The sequence below is a fragment of the Vicia villosa genome, linkage group LG7 (genome assembly GCF_029867415.1).
Source record: "Vicia villosa cultivar HV-30 ecotype Madison, WI linkage group LG7, Vvil1.0, whole genome shotgun sequence".
NCBI lineage: Eukaryota > Viridiplantae > Streptophyta > Magnoliopsida > Fabales > Fabaceae > Vicia > Vicia villosa.
This window is the reverse complement of record NC_081186.1, coordinates 78,142,787-78,158,958: the sequence shown is the minus strand read 5'-3', so window position 1 is coordinate 78,158,958 and position 16,172 is coordinate 78,142,787.

Sequence of the window (16,172 nt, the reverse complement as noted above, 5' to 3'; positions counted from 1 at the left end):
AATCCCAAAACCATGACTTATCACACTGGTATGAACATGACTAATCCTCCATTGATGAACGGAACCAAATGATCCCTACTGTTGAGATAATTCACACCATGGTCATATTCAGATTTGATTAGGACATAAGCCTTGATCCAAGATAATGGGGTTCTCAATTGAAGCTAGTCCCCATAGTCATGGAAACCCTAAATAGGTAAAACCCTAGCTCTTCTTGACCGTTAATCCTTTTGAACCAAAATGCCTTGTTGAATGAATGCATGATATATGCATAAATGACCTATTATAAGCAAATGATTCTAAAAGTAATAAGCCAGTTAAAAGTAAAATTAGATGGGCAAATTTTGGGGTGCAACACTATCTAAAAAAGAAACTTTTGCCAAGAATCAGAATAAACTCAAGTGGCCTCAACGGATAACGTCTTATACCAAATGTGATATCACATAGTACTCTTGTGACTATGATGGGATTGAGATTATATTTAGCTATAGGGAATTTTCCTATGTACCGCTCATGGGGTCCTGAGGTTGCATTAGATATAGCCAGATTCTTGATCTTCAAAAACTCGGATACTCAATGATAGACAAACCTGAGGACAGGTTATTGGAGGGTTTCGTCATAAATGAAGGGTCTGAAAATCAAAGGTTGGCAAAGAAGATAAGAAGAGCCTGGAGTAGAAAAGAGAAGAATGAGCTTGGAAAAGAATCCACAAAAAAGAGAAGAATGAGCTTGGAAAAAAGAACTTTGTCACTAGAGAGCCCTATAGGTAGTGGGTAAGAGGGAGATAGATAGATAGATAGATAGATAGATAGATATAGAGAGAGAGAGAGAGAGAGAGAGAGAGAGAGAGAGAGAGTTCTTCAGGTCAAGCTACCCTTTATTAGAGATCTTACCAACCAAGAACGCTGAGCCAACTGATGTCCCCGTAGAGGAAGGTAATGAGCTCAAGGAAATCATCTTGAGGCTCGAAAAGGAGAATCAAGGGTTACAATTAAATATCAATATAGTCACTATCAAGGTTGTTAAAATCTCGATTTAAAACCTAAAATCTATAGATTTCACGTTTCTAGGTTAGCATTTCGTGTAAAATCGCAGGTAAAAACCTTTTTAGGTAAAATCGTATCCCGCAACGATTTTACGTGATTTAAATCGTCCTGAAATCAGTGAAATCGTGTAAAATCATTGGATTTTACTCTTTGACCTGATTTTACTTTTTAGTCAAAATTTATAAATCAAATTTTATATTTTTGGTCCATAAAATTTTTCCTATGGATTTTTTATTTTATTCACATTCATATCTTGGTTATCATATTGAAGAATCTTTAACATTTGGAGATAGATTTAATCAAGTCGAATATGAATGCTCCAATCAAGATGATGTTGTAGAAGCATTGAACTTTTGATTAAGTTGAAGATGAAGATGAAAATATTTGTTTTTTTGAACTCGAAAAACTTATGAAACTATTATTTTTTTATAATCTTTTTAGATGTTACATTTTATGATTTGGTGGAAAATTTATGTAGTTTGATACAAGTTCGTGAAGATTACACTTTATTATGATTATATAGTATATTTTTACTTTATAATTAAGTTAAAATTTTAAATAATTAATGCATTTATAATATTATATAAGTATACATATGTCGTATATACAAATTTAATATAATTTTAATATGAGGTAAACTCTATGATTTTACGTTTCGATTTTACCTAGGTAAAACGAGTCAATGTAAAAACTCGATTCTGACAACCTTGGTCACTATTGAAAGGAATGAGTAAAATTCAACCTTAACCAAAATGAGGATCAACTCAAAGAAAAATAAGATATGGTTAAAATGAAAAGAGACAAGAGGAAGCGAGTGAAAGATTGCATAATAGAAGATGACTTTGATTTGGACTCTCTTCATCAACAATTAAGGGAATGTCAGAAGGGGAACCATGATTGGATAAATATTTAGGAACACACTCTAAAAGAGAAGAAAGAAGTGAGAGAGGGGCTCGAGGATCGAATTCAAGAACTCACATATTTTCTTAAAGAGTCTCAAGAACTTATCACATGAGTTTTGCCTTAGAGAGGAAGTTGAAAGATCATCTCAAGGAAATCATGTTGATTGAAGGAAGACACGTCGGGATTTGGAAATCCTCGGAGCACGTGAACACCACTTGAGGGAAAATTATGAAATGTTGAAGAATCAGATCCTACAATGGGAGAGTGAAATGCGACGCTTGAATGACTTCCTAATTAGTGATCAAGCCACAATCATGGATTTGCACATGGAATAAGGAATCATGTCTTTGAATTGCGAATTATGGAAGGAATTGAAAGGCCACTTAAAATATACTATGACAATAAATCAGCCTTCACATATTCCAACAATAATAGGAGCTCGACCAAGTTAAAACATATTGACATCAAGTTTCTAGTTGTTAAGGAAAGGGTACAAAGTGGACAGATTTCCATAGAACACTTGGGGGCCAAGCTTCATGATAGCAAATCCCCTTACAAAAGATCTTCCATCCAAGATATTTCATGAGCACACTGCTCGCATGGGTATTTTACTGTTTGAGGAGTCTTTGGTTTAGTGGGAGTTAGTCAATTATGAATTTTATGTTCTATGTTTGGGTATTATGTATGCATATTATGATTTTTGATATTTTTCAAATTAATACAATTTGAGATTCAACAGCTTACATTTTGTACAATAAAGTTATTGAATGATCTCACTAAAGTAAAGTTGGATCAATTGAAAATCGACATATATAAACCAACTTTATGTGATTTTCATGCTGCACATTTCATGATGGATCTATGTCATTTAGTTGTATCACTATTGGTGATCATTGATGAGTTTAGTTATGATAGATATAACAATGGGAGATCAACTGCTGAGTGGTTTAACGATGCGGTGAGAGCTTCAGGGATTAGTGGGCTCTGCATGACGGGGTATACCACCATCAGCCATGACATGCAGGGGGCCTTTGTGGAGCGGTGGCACAGGGAGACGTCTTCTTTCAACTTACCGGTTGGGGAGATGACGATCACCTTGCATGATGTGCAGTGTCTTCTCCACCTGCCGATCAGGGGGTCGCTGTTGCACCACTCCCGGATCCAGAGGATCGAAGCCAGTGAGTGGATGACGCTCTATTTGGGTATGGAGCCCGAAGTTGCTGACTATGAGTGCATCACGACATCTGAGCCTCATGTCCGGTTCACCACACTGAGCATTTATTTCGAGCACCACCTGGTGGTGGCGGCCGAAGCCGAGGATACGGGTGACGACCTATTTACACATTATCACCGTGGCTGCGCTCTCCGGTGCTGGTACATGTTTGTGGTAGGCGCTGCAATCTTTGTGGACAAGAGAGCAAGGCACGTCGACGTGACCTACCTCCGCTACTTCATGGACTTGACTACCGTTCACCAGTGGAACTGGGGGGCAACTACTCTGGCATACCTATACCAGAAGCTGAATGAGGCCTCCAACTAGATCCCGCACACTACTTACGATACGTTTCATTTTAATTGTTTCGTATTTATTTATGTTTCGTATTTATTTTTAATACATTATCGTGTTTGTGTTTCAGAGCTAGACCATCTCTTACTTCTCCCGCATCCACGGCTTCCACATTGATCATGAGTATGATGACGCCATGCCCAGGGCCGCCAGATACGTTCTCTAGATGGGGAACAATGCAGTGGGACCCTACCGTGGGTACCTCGACCGCACGATGCACGATGACGTCACTTGGAGGCCATTTAGCGACTACACTCATGTTGTCCCCTTTGACGACATATCTTTATATTCTGACTGGTTGGCATGCGGGACCAGCACCATGGTGCGGTATCTCCCTGAGCGGTGCATGCGACAGTTTGATATGTGCAGATGATATCTAGGTCACCTTTTGAGGCTGCTCCCGACACGGTGACCCGAGTGCAGCTCACTGACATATTTGAGGATTGGGAGCGTCATGTGGTACCGGAGGAGTATCGTCGCATTCGGGTCACCCAGGACTGGCACAGTGTGGAGGGGTATGTCACATGGTTCTATCGGGTGTCACATCCTCTGCTGAGACCCAACGCTCCCGGCGCTCCTAGGCTAGCACACGAGGAGATCCTGGAGAACCAGCAGGCCGAGGATGACCACGCCATTGATCTCCTGCCGATCTTCCAGCGGATAGAGATGCTTGGGCGGGATGCGTTGGATCGAGGTGTCGTTCATCAGGGCGGTCCAGAGGCAGTTGCTGATGGAGATGATCGTCACTAATGCGGGCCGTGCGGCGGCATACAGGCGGCAAAGGAGGTCCCAGGGAGAAAGGGTTAGGCATACCCAGTAGGGGTCCGGGTTTATTATTTTTTTTGTTTTCGGATTGTATCTCTCGCGCACTATTACTATTTGGATAGGCTTATATATATTATTTGGATTTGATTTATCATATTAGTATTTTCTGTTTATATGTCGCTTATTTTATTTGGCGTTTTCCTTTAATTAAAAATACGAGACTGTTTCGAAAAACATAAAAAAAAACACAGTTTCTGCATAATTCGGAAGTGCATTTCCGAAACCCCCCAAAATCTGAAAAAATGTGTTTTCGGAAGTGCATCTCCGAAAACACCCCCCCATTTGGTGTTTTCGGAGATGCACTTCTGAAGTCTGAGAAAATTAAAAAAAAAAAAACTTCGGAAATGCATTTCCGAAGCAGGGGTAAAGTGGGATTTTCGCTGGAGGTGACCCCCCATAGGAAGGTGGGTAAAGAAATTTTCAAATATTTTCATAAATAAAAAAATAATAAGAAAAAATATATTCAAAACTTAGTTTAATAAAAGACAATTATATATATTTAGAGAATTTAATCATTAACAACCACTATTTTAATTTTTTTTGTTTAATGTTTATAAATGTCAATTATTATCATTAAAATATCATTAAAATAAACAAAATATCTATGTCCAAATATTATACTTTTTCATATACTTTTCTATTGGCATTTATTTAAAATGTGTATAAACCATCCTTCCATATGCATTTATTCAAAATGTGTATAATCAATACATATAATGCACATTATAAAATATACAAAAATATCATTAAATAGTCTCACCGCGGTAGTCGAAGAAAATATAACTTACGATAAAATTACTAAAGTTTGAAAAATAATTCTTATTCTACAATATGTAGAACTGTTACTCTTATTCTACAACATGTAACTAGTTTTAATGGATTTATATTCTAAAACTTATCAACCGTAACCGATTCAAATACAATTAAAAAGTCTTAAATATTAATTTTTTAATTTATTATTTCAATTATTTTGTTATTCTTTGTAGGGATATTTAATTCAATGTTATTCTTCGTGAGACTTTTTAAAATTTTTTCATTCTTGTAGAGATATTTAATACATAGGTAATATTTTATTTAAAATATAATCTAAAATAATTTATAGAAGAGAGAAACTTTTTTCTAATCTTTGTAAGGATATTTAATTTATTAGATAAAAATTCTATTAAAAGTATATTATTTTTTAAATTTTAAATATTTATAATTTAAACTTGAAGTTATATATATATATATATATATATATATATATATATATATATATATATATATATATATATATAATATATATATATATAATAAAGGAGAAATATATTCAAAAATTACGGTAAGTACAAGGCGATTGCAAACGATCCAGCCCTCAAAGGAACAAAGACCAAACACACAATTACATCATAAACTTAACTATGTGTTTCCCAAGCCTAGTGTGAAACCAGCCCCTATATACAATAATGTCAATAATTTGTTGTGTTATAAGCTTCTTATCAACATTGTTTCCAAAACACCAACCGTTCTTATATCTCCAAACACCATACAAATGTCTCGGTAGCAGCCAACTTCAAAAGAGAAGCTTTTCAGCCTTTCCCTTAGCTATGGTCAAGAATCCAATCTAAATCCTCTTTCCAAATCTTAGGTATATGGCTAAGGTGAATCCATTTGAGGACTTCAAGCCAGATCATCTTCAGTTCGCTACACTCATAAAAAAGGTGGTCTATCGTTTCCACCTTAGAGCAGAAGCAGCACATAGAATTATGCAGCATACCAAATCTATTAAATCTTTCCTTTGTTGCTAATTTCCTATGACACACCAACCACATGACCAAGATAGCAGGAGGCCTCGCGGGGTTATTAATCATGATGTTATGCCAGTCAGATGCAGTACTTTTAACAAGATGATTATACATAAGCTTAATCTTAAATTTCCCTTGAAGGTTCATGGTATCCCAAAGTTGTGTATTTGGCTAACAGTATCTCTTTGCAACATAATTTGCTTCATAATCCATGTTCCTTTTTCACATCAACCTCCATTAAGTTCTTATTTTTAAAATAGTAAATGTGGATCCACTTCACCCACATACTGTCCTTTTTCCTACAAAGATTCCACAATAGTTTCAACAAGGAAATCATGTTCCAAATAGCCAGATCAATAATTCCTAAACCACCATGTTTCTTAGGTCTACAAAATTTCTTCCAAGCAAATGGGCTTTTCTTGCTAATTCTGTCTTTTCCAATCCAGAGAAAAGATCTACAGATAGCCTCGATTTTCTTGATCACCATTATCGGCAGTGGAAAGCACGACATCTAGTAATTCATGGTAGCAAATTTAGGGGTAGCCTTGAGCACGGGCTCGCATGGGCGGCAGTCCAGGGCCCCAAAGTTTTAGGGGCACCAAATTTTTTTCTTACTTATATACATATATTAATAGAGAATTTCTATTATAAAAATACTTGCTAGAATGTTTTTTTTTTTAAAAACACTAGCTAACAGAATTATAGGAGCACTACAAAGTGAAAATTAATAAATAAGTATAATTTTTCTTAAGTAAAATATATAGTAGAATAAAATAGATTAATTCCCCTAAAATAAAATTAATATATCTATAATTTTAGCAACTAGAGAGTCTAATTGGGGCAATAAAATTAAAATAATGATACAGGGAATATGAATCATTGAAAAGTCTGATTTCTAACTCTTTATTAAGACTTAAAAGTCACATAAGGTTACCCTAGTTTATGAATTTGTGTTCTTTCTAATTCTTAGAGGCAATGTGAAAGGTTTAACTACTAAACCATTGTCGCAAACACGTTAGGAAAATCATGTGAATAGTGTATATGCAATTAAATTTCAAACTTCAGATTGAACAAGATAATTATCCCAAAATTAAGAGTGAAGTCATATCTTTAACAACTAATGGAATTGGAAACTTAGAATTTTTAGTAGCTATGATTATTTGGTTTGAATTAATAACTGCTGTTAATGAAACTAGCAAAAGTTTGTAAAAAAAGACGTGTATTGATGTGACTATAGAACGAGTAAAAGGTTTGAACAAGTATTTGAAAAAAATATAGAGAATCTGGATTTATAAATGCTAAGTCTAGTGCTGAAAAGATTGAGAATGAAATGGAGATTAAATGTGTGTTTAGTCAAAAACATCAATTTCATAGAAAAAAAATATTATGATGAAAATCCATCTTAACCCACACAATTGAATCTTGAGTCTGCTGAAGAGTCTTTTTCGGAATTATTATTTCTTATATATTGTAGATCAATCAATTGGCTCACTTGATAGAAGATTTGAGCAGTATAGCAGATATGAAAATATTTTTAGATTCTTGTTTAGTATTGAAAGGCTTAGATCATTACCTGAAAGGGACTTGAAAGCACGTTGTAAACATCTTGAAACTTATTTAAAACACGACGGTTCTCTTGATCTTGATGGTAAAATTTTGTTTGAAGAATTGAATGTTATTAGAGAAGTTTTAATAGTTGAATCAAAATCAAGATATATGATACTGAGTTCTTTAAAGATTTTTTATTATTTTCTTAATGCATGCATAACTTATAGAATAATATTGACTATTCGTATCAGTGTTGCATCTACTGAAAGAAGTTTTTCTAAATTAAAATTATTAAATTCTCATTTGAGAACTACTATGTCACAAGATAGATTAAATAGTCTTGAGTTGATTTCAATTGAAAATAATTTTTTGAAGAACCTTGATTATGAACGAATTATTAATGATTTTGCAACAAAAAATGCTAAGAGGATGATATTTAAATAATTTTAAAGGTTTGGTCAATTTCTTTATAGGAAAAAAAGATCGAATCAATAAGAAGAAGAAGAATAAGTCTCTTTATAGTGGTTTATGTTTTGATGTAGTATACATTGATTCAAAGATCCATATCTGTATTCTTTTTGTACAATGTCAAATGAAAATGTATTTTTTATCCAATTATTATTTCCTTTTTCTGTGTATTTATTGTTAAAAATAATTATAGGGGCACCACTCTTTTGATTCGCCCAAGGCACCCAAATTCAAAGGACCGACCCTAATTGCAAACACAATGCTTTTGATAAGTTGCAACCGACCAAACAAAGCTTAGAAGATGAGTCGCCCAATGTTTCGTTCTAGATACAATTTCTCAATTAATTGCATATAATGGTTGACAGTTAACTTCTTACAAGTAAGGGGAACGTCTATATATCGAAAAGGAAGGGCCCCTTCAATAAAGGAAGACATCTGCAGGATGTTGTCTTTGGTCTCCTTATCAACAACACCAAAGAAGATCTCACTTTTGTTTTTATTAATGGACATAACAATAGAGGAGGAAAAGTTATTAAAAGCCTGGAGCATGAGAGCCACTGATCCCACATCACCTCTAGAGAAAAGGAGAATGTCACTAGCAAATACTAAGTTGGTTACTGACATTTTTTTACATTTGGCATGGTGGTTGAAGTTAGGATCAAGTTGCATCTGATGAAGACATCTATCAATGTATTCCATGAAAATAGTGAATAAGCAAGGGGAGATTGGGTCCCCTTGCCTAATACCATTTATGTTGAATCTATAAGTGACAGACTTCAGTATACCATAATCCAATCAATGAATCTTTTGAGAAACTCATTTCCTGCATAATATTCTCTAGAGAAAACCAGTCAACCATATCATAAGCTCTTTGTAAATCAAGTTGAATCATGCATCTAAGAGTACCATTATGTCTATAGTAAAAAAAGTAAAAAAATATATATATATATATATATTAAAAATTATATTAAAAGTAAAAAAAAAAATAAAATTATATTAAAAAGTAAAAAAATATATTAAAAAGTATTAAATATTTCAAATTGAATTCTTATGTGACTTGTTAGTGTGTGTGTGTATATATATATATATATATATATATATATATATATATATATATATATATATATATATATATATATATATATATATATATATATATATATATATATATATATATATAATTTTATGGAGATATAGAGCTCACTTCTATAAGATAGAGGGCTGAAATAGTTTCTCTTTGAATCTACAAGTTTTATGTAAAATGGCAAGAAAATGAAACACGTTAATTGTCTAAGGCTATTGTTTGGTTTTGTATGTCTAAGGCTATTGGGTGATGCTTTTAGTTAAATAAACTGGGATGCTCAATAAACTGGGATGCTCATCTTGGTTTGGTATATATATATTGACCTTTTCTTGAATATCGTATTTCAATTTTACAATCAAGTCAAAGAACATGACTTTTATATACAGTGACTTTATAAAAGTAACGAAACAATTAAAAAATCCATTTCAATTGTGAATCTATGGGTAGAAAATTTAACATTATTATCACTGCATCATTAGACATATAATCACTCTTAGAGGAAATGAGATTCATTATGAAGTCTTTGTGTTTTTTTTAATAAAATAAGGCCCCCTCAATGGGGCCAAAAAAGAATGCATTATGTAAAGGGCCTAAAATTTTAGGCCCCAAAATAAATCTCAATAATTAGGGGCTTAATATATTGGGGCTTTAATGGGGCCCAATAATTAGGGCTTTAAGTTAAGGGGCTTAATTGACAGCTCTATCTATAGTATCCCTTAACTAACTCATAAGCAAGAAGAACACGGTTCTGGATCTGTTGGCCAGATATGAAAGCTGCTTGATTAGGAATGACAATGCTACTAATAACCTTACCCAGCCTTTTAGTCATGATCTTTGATATTATTTTGAAGACAATACAACATACAAAAATAGGGCGATAGTTCTTTATATTCTTGGCAGAAGAGTTTTTAGGAACAAGAGAGACAACTGTGTATTTGAAGTCTATGAGCAAACAGGTACTGTAAAAAAAATTCATGAACAGCGTTAGTCAAATCATGTTTAATGATTTCCCAAATACATTTGAAAGAATAGGAATCATAACCATCATAACCAGGGGTAAAAAAGTCATTTATCTCTTTAAAGGCTTCAAATATCTCTTTATCACTGACAGGACTAATCAGGCTAGACCTTTGGTCAAAGTTTAATTGATTCCCTTTTCTCATGACTATAATATAATAATGAATTAATGATTATTAATATTAACATAATAATAATTTTTTTAATTGGGAGATTTTTAAAAAAAATTAAATAAAACAAAATCATTCATTCATTAAATGCAGAGAAAAAAAAAAAGAGGGAATTAGAGTTAGATTAGGAGCTGCATTTATTATTCCATTTTATATAATAAAGATAAAGATAAAATTGTCTCATTACTAAATATTGGTATTTTTCTAAAATTAATAGTGATCTTTTAATTTCTAAATGATTAAAAAATGATAATAATTACATGGGATTATTGGTTATACACTTTCAGTGTAAAAAGTTTTACACGGTTAGTGCATCATAACCATTCATAATTATTATTTTATATATAATTAAAATAAAAGTAAAATATAACTTAAAATCTGACAGTTACAATTTATTGACGGTGTAAAACTACTTTACACCGTCTGTGTATTCCCATTAAATTCTAATTACATTGTGTATTTATTCAACTTATTCAAGTTTAATATTTGATATTATTTTTCTGTTATTATTATTTGTTTTACAAATATAAATATTTCAATGTATCTTTTGAGAATATTTTGTCTTTTTTATATATTTTATGTTTTTAATTGTTGATTTATAAATATCAACAATTAATTTATACCTAAAATATAAATAAATATTACGGTCAAAAAATTCATCATAAACTAGCCGATTTAATATATAAATGTTAAGCTATCAATCCATCTGTTTAAATTTATGTATAGTTATTATTATTTACTTAAAAGATTATTTTAAAAAATTAATCTACACTTATGCTTATGTGTTATTTTAAAAACTTTTATGTTTGGATATAATGTCATTTTCCAAAACGTTTTTCCATCAATTTTTATAATGCCATATAATAAAAATGAAAAACAGTTCAATTGATTAAGATTTTTTTTGTTTCTATAGCTAAATACATGATGCAACGCATCCTTCTTTCCAAACAAGTAAGTAATAAAATTGAAGTAATTTGTAGGTGCTTCTGATGGAGTGGAGATGAGGTTATTATTAGAAAGTCCTCTGTAGCTTGGCATCTTCCAAATTTCAAGAAGAGTTGAATATTATATCCATTAAGGAGTGGAACAAAGCTTGCCTCATCAAAGTCTTGTGGAATTTAAGTGGCAAAAGAGATAGTCTTTGGATTAAGTGGGTGGATTGCTACTACATAAAGAATGCTAACATTTGTCTGGTCCCTATAAGAAGCTCATGCTCATGGATTCTCAAGAAAATTCTGAAGCAAATAGACTTTATGCAGCATGCTCATGGATTCTAAAGGAAATTCTGAAGCAAAGATACTTTATGCAGCATCAGGTTTGGCAACAAGTGTCCCTGTATCACTTCATACATATACGTCTAGAATAATATGTAGTGATGTTATAAAATGATACATGGAAACATACAAAACATGGAAATGATAAAATAATTTGTATACAATCCAACTCTACAGCCAAAAATGTATACAATACATTTGTCTACAACAATGCAAAGTGGCGAGATAAAATTTGATATGGTCTTCATGTCATTTACTCATCCAAGTCTTTAATCCAGACCTTTTAGCAATTCCTTTGCTTCTCCATTGTATTTGAAAAATGATAATAGGATTGGAGTGAGATTACTAAAGCTCAATGAGCCCTCCTATAATATGGGTCCACTTGCTTTTATAGGGCACATGAATCAAACACTGATCCACCATTGATCAATATTTTCCTCACTATCAAGTTTAGGAGAACACATCATCACATAGCCTCGGATTGGAAGTTCATAGACTACCAAAATCCGCGATCACCCAATCATACAACATCAGTTGAGAGTCCCTGACTATCTAATTTAGAATCATCAATAAGACAAACAGGTTAGTACAATCAAGTATTCAGACTCGTACCCGCGTACAAGCGATCCAAAAGTAGTATATGTCTGCCCTTGATGAGTAATTAAGTGCTTATCGTCAAGAGACTTGCAAAAGCACACTACACGATGAATCAGATGAGTACATCATAACTTAATCTTGTACCAAGTGATTTACGTCTATATAGCTACACAAGCCCATCCGTGACGAGTACATCAAACTCAAGTTTGATACCAAGTGTCATTGCCTAAATGGCGACAAAAGCCCGTCAATAATCAATACGCTAGTGTGTTAACCGCAAGTGCAAAACACGTCTACATGATTCCACAAGCCCACCAGATGAAAGCGCTAATCAGTACATCAGAATCAAGTCTGGTACCAAGTGATTTACGTCTATATGGCTACACAAGCCTGCTAGTGGTGAATAACGAAGTGATATTGCCTACATGGAATCACGACCCCACCATACTGATAACGAGGTGAGTCCTTAAACGAGTATATGCCTCATCACGCCCGACAAGCCCACCTTATCGATAGCTCAGGTGTGTACATACGAACTAGGTCTGATATCCCAAGTTATTTACCACTTAGTAGCTTAGGCCTACTTCGATTCAAGCATACACTATTACAAATAACGCTTCTAACGTTAGTCACAAAATTCATTTTACCTCGGCATTAGAAGCGATGTAAACAAGGTCGTCATAAAAAGTAAAGACTTATCACCTCGGTGATTAAAACACCGAGGTCTAGTTTTTTGAACCCCAACTTCTGCACTTTTATTATTTACAAAATGTTGCGCCTTTTTATCTCTTTTTATTAAGAAAACCGAGGGGTTATTAATTTTTTTATAATAAAACTCATTACATTATTTACACAGAACATTAATAAAACTTTATTTACAAACTACATTGTTTATCCAGAATATTGCATTTTTTACACAGAAAAAAATTAATTGTCCATGAAGATCATATGTTAGATCTTCAATCCTTTGATATTCTCCAAACAAAAAAAGGGTATTCTCTATGGATTTTACTTGCATTTGTTTATGATATGAAGAAAAAAAGGGTTAGACAAAAAAAGGGGTAGATAAATAAAAAAGATCCTGCTCAAATAAATACTTAAGAACACAAACCTTATACCCAAATATTCTTCTGCTCTTGCAATTCATTGTAGAGAACTAACTATTCATTGCAAACACTCTTACAAAACTTAAACTCTTCATGATGTTGGATCTTCAAATCCTTGATAATTCTGGGGAACAAAAAAAGGGTTACATAAATAAATGGAGAAGTTTCTCTTAAAGACTATTGCAAATCTTCAAGTGGAGAAGATTCAAGGGCTTTATGATGTTTTAAAATACTTTTATAATGGAAGTTTTTTATGTTTCACGTGGATCACTAATGGTAATGTCTTGAGCATTGATAGTCATGAAATAGACGGCAAGAATTTGATTAAGGACGGGTTAGAAATTTTATCTACAAAGTAAAAATACAATTAAAATAGAAGTTCTAATGTTTCCTCGGGTTTTTAGAAAATCGACGCGTTACAACATTTATTTACAAATAAAAAATACAATTAAAAAATATGTTACAATGTTCCCTCGTTTTTTTGTAAAACTGATGAGTTTGAACATTTACTTACAAATAAAAAATATAATTAAAAGAGATGTTAGAACACCAACGTGGTGCACATGGATTGAAAACATATCATTAGAATAACAATGATCATCTCTATTCAAGTCGTAACGTCTCTTTTGGATTATGAAGGAGGCTTTTAAGCTATTTAAACGTCTAGTTGTGTCTTCAAACATTGTTTCAAAGTCTTTTCCTATTTTCAACATGTCATTACCAACTTTCTGTTTCTTGTTTCCTTGTTTCAAAGTTCTATTTTTTCAAAAATATATTCAAATATGTTGTTCGTTACCAATGAAAAGTATGTATACTTCAATGATTTTGGTTGTTTTAAACTAAGGAAACATGTTAACAAACAGAGTCTGAATGGTTACTTTCACATTCTTCATGGCCCCATATACACTAATCTCGTTAAACAGTTTTGAATGCATGCCTCAGATGTGTCAGCTGGACATAATAAAGTCATTTAGTCCTATATCAATGGCTCTCATTTCCTTATTACTCCATCATTTAGTCCTATATCAATGGCTCTCATTTCCTTCTCTACTCCCTATTGCAAAATTTGGTTTCAAATTCTAGTGGAAAATCTCCGCCCGAGAGAGAATGAATTGGAAACACTTACTTGGTATGACAAGTATCTCTTGTTATTCCTCACCTACAACATGAGAGTTAATCTTCCTCTTAACATTTTCAACTTCTTGAAGATATTGATAAATACTTCTCAGGAGGAAACAACTTTTCTCATACCATATGGAAAAGTTCTTTATGAACTTTTCCATAAGTTAGGGATAGTTAGGGTAATGTTGAAGTTGAGTGGACTGAGAAGTTTGAATTTGTTGAGTATTTTTCTTCGTTGTGTTTCCTTGTTTATTGATAACAAAGTTTTAAATGCGGAAACAGGGATTCGAAGCGAGGTTCTTATAGCTATATTACCTCGGTTCTCAAGAAAACTGAGATAATAGGTTTATTAATTTTTTTTATGGATAAATAAAGGCGTTAACTTATAGATGGGTTACCTCGATTTTTTATAACACCAGCGTAACATGTTATTTATTTTATTAAAAAAATAAAATATTGCGCTCCCAGGATATATCCTCTTGATGTTTAGCATGTTGGAGATGAAAGCTTCATCATAAAAAGTGTTATTCGTTATAGTGATACATGACAACCACATCCGAACTTTCAACCGGAACGAATGGAAACTAGAAAAATGTAAACCGACATCACATTATACATAAAGCCATAATGCATAATGTTAGTCTTACAATATAAAAGATGTTTCCCATTCCCATCAAGGAACGAAAATTGCACTCAGGGAAAAAGGAGATAAAGTTCTACTAATAAATGCTCGCTAGGAGAAGACAGAGTGAGCTCCAAGAGAGGTCTCCCTTAATAGGAGAGTCTAAGGAAAGCTCCAACCGAGGTCTGTAGAAGAAAAACATTACAGAAAATTGGCATTTTCATTGGGCGAAGAAAAGTGTGCTTGTTCGCCATGCGAAGACAGTGCTCGTCGGGCGAGGCATGCAAGACTTCTAAAAGTTAAAACCTTGAAATTGCATCAGGAATTTATAAATCATGCCCATAAATCCATATTCATGCATACAACAACATCCTTACATCAATTCATGAGGTTATCACAAATACAATGTCTAATAGGGAGGTCAGCAGAGCAACTCTAGGTTTAGCATTTAACAAGTACTTAATCATAAAATTAACACATATTCCAAATAGTCATAAAAGCATGATAATTATCCATTAATATATATGTCATTGGGTAAGCTTTCCAAAACTTCTGATTGTACCCCATTTCGAGTTACCAAACTCGAGTTATGCAAATTTTAGTATTACTAAAGTTTTGTTGTTCAGTAGAGCTCGCTTGGAGAGCCTGGTGTCATACCCTAATTTTGACCCTCCTAATATGTCACATCATATGGAATCTCACAAATTCCATCCACTAAAAACAGATACCCATAGCAGTCACTTGTTCACCAAGTACTGAGATTAGGGTTTCAAGCTAGGAAATTCAGGCAAAGGATCAATCAATGATTGAAATGATCCTTAACACAATCATAGAAGTCAAACATGATTCATTCATCTACATATGATCTCCAATATTAAGGCATCAAGCCTTAAGTGCACCAGATTAGGGTTTTGGATTCATCAGGGACTGAAATCAAGGTTTTCACCTATGAAGAACTTCAAGCTTAAAAACATAATTCAAAGAGCTTTAGTGTCTTCATATGATCCCCCATCAATATCTAAACTAATATGTGCTTAAA